Source organism: Carlito syrichta, unplaced genomic scaffold (assembly GCF_000164805.1).
Source record: "Carlito syrichta isolate Samal-C Ts95f unplaced genomic scaffold, Tarsius_syrichta-2.0.1 Scaffold308853, whole genome shotgun sequence".
NCBI lineage: Eukaryota > Metazoa > Chordata > Mammalia > Primates > Tarsiidae > Carlito > Carlito syrichta.
The window spans coordinates 457242-459391 of NW_007252949.1; the positions used below are offsets into that span (position 1 = coordinate 457242).

General features: G+C 35.5%; 1 long non-coding RNA gene across 1 annotated transcript in view; it reads left to right on the forward strand.

The window, feature by feature from the left end:
• The window catches only part of LOC110596387, a 16228-nt gene extending 14374 nt beyond the window's left edge, over nt 1–1854 (forward strand). Inside the window, exon 3 of the long non-coding RNA XR_002482419.1 lies at nt 1776–1854. This is a non-coding gene — a long non-coding RNA (uncharacterized LOC110596387). The remainder of the gene's footprint in view (nt 1–1775) is intronic.
• Nucleotides 1855–2150: the final 296 nt, after the last annotated feature.

Here is a 2150-nt window from a genome sequence, read left to right on the forward strand (position 1 = left end):
CCGGCTGATTTTTTTATTTATTGTAGAGATGAGGTCTCACTGCCCAGGCAGGTCCCGAACCCGCGGGCTCAGGCAATCCACTCACCTCAGCCTCCCAAAGACGTGGGATTACAGGCTGAGCGACCCAGCCCAGCTGTGCACCTGCTCTAAAATGGAGTCTGGCAGAAATGACACGCATTACTATTTTTGTGATGAAATGTTCAATGCTAATTACATAATAGATCTAAATTTAATGTGAGAGGTACCAAAGGAAAGGTAGATCATATGTGTTCGTGAGTGCCATAGTGCCTGCCACAGCACTTAGTCATTAGAATCATTGGAGAATTTTATCATTGACTTGATATTTGTAGTAGTTAATGTAAACTATTTATTTATGAAATAGTTATAGGAAAAACTTGATGAACTTTTTGGAAGTTCTTTGTTTTTTCATTAATTTCAAAAGTGGTGAAAGAGTGAATTATTTCTAAATGATCTCTGGAAATAGGTTTCTTCTACAAGCATATAAGGGAACTCGAAGTGGTACCTTAATTTGTGCAATACTATAAAGAAAAATGGTTATTGGAGCCAGAAAAAATGCACAATCACTTTTACTCATGCTTAAACCCAAGCTTGAAAAAATTGACTGTTTGTGCACAGGAATTTTTATAATGGATCTATTTGGGGCATGTTGATACAATCTCTTCAGAAATGGTCAGTTTCACTCATGCTCAATCCTATACATATTTTAAGGGGTACTTTCCTGATCCAGTTCAGTTAGAATAAGATATTTTCACTTAACAAACATGATATAGATCTCATTTTTTGACTAGATTTTGTTTATAATCTCTGGGTGAGGAAGATGCATATTGTCTCATAGAATTTACTCTAATTATTCTATTATTCTGACATCTTGTCTTAAAGGCACACCAGAGATTTGTTGACAGATATTTTATTTTTGTCTTCCTAAATCACTTGTCATATAACTCCATTCTTCTTCAGCCCTGGAAGGCTTACCCATGTATTCTAGAGCAACAGACTTCTTTGTAACTGGCTTATGGATGGGTTTGATAATTGAAAGTCAGCAAGAGAAGATCGACATATACGGAGTAGGTAAGGGTGGAGTTTTTACTTTCCCACTCACTCCCTTACAAGTTTTCATGAGTTGGTCCCATTTCTCTACTAAATGGCATGATTCCTGTGAGGTTTTCTTCTTTCCATTAAGACAAAAGCCTGTGGATAACACAAACATTTAAACATTTTAAACTCTCCTAAAAGGTTTTTTTGTTTTGTTTTTTTTCCCCCCCAGGACCATGACTAATACACACCTTCTTATGCATAAAACTACAAATATGACTCAACCTCACACAGTGTCCCTGCTATACAGCCTTGAATGCACGCTCACCCAGTGGGGGTGGCTACATGGTGAAATCAATTTGTAACTGAACTTATAAAATATACATTGTAATATAAGCTATGTCTTCATAACAGTAGCCTTTTCATATCAAATGTGGTAAGTAAAAATGTTTAATAAATTTTAAAATGTGATAAATATTATTTTGAGTGGATGATAAATGTAACTATGGGTTTTCTTGTCTATTAAGACAAGCACTGTTCCTATATGAATCAAATCATTAATCCCTGATGGTGCTTAATTATCATTAAACATATTTTTCTTCACAGGAGCTGTCATTTCAGGGTGCTTGTCAACTAGCTTGTTTATCAAAACACTCCAGGCCCTTTCAAATTCTCATTTACATTGCTTCATGTTTACCACTCCTGTAAATTTGTATTATCAGCACATTTAACTATCAGGCTGTTTTGGAGATTGAAAAGCGTTGATTCATCATGTGCAATATCTCACACATCTGTCATTTCCATTCTACTGCAATTTGGTTAGTTAAGCCTCTTATTACTTCATGTTTGAATAATTGCAATAAATTTCATACTGTTCTCGCCTCTGAACCAGCTCCCTCCATGGCAATATACACACTTACATTCATTTTGCATAATATCACCAGAGTTTTCTTTTTTCATCTACCTTCCTAGAATATTTGTCCTCCACTTTTGGTTTTTCTTGCCCTTTATTCTGTCCCTATTACTGAATGTGCACCTTTTCAGTTATTCAGGCTACTTATGCATTCACTTTGCAAAATCCAAGTAAAATCTCTCCT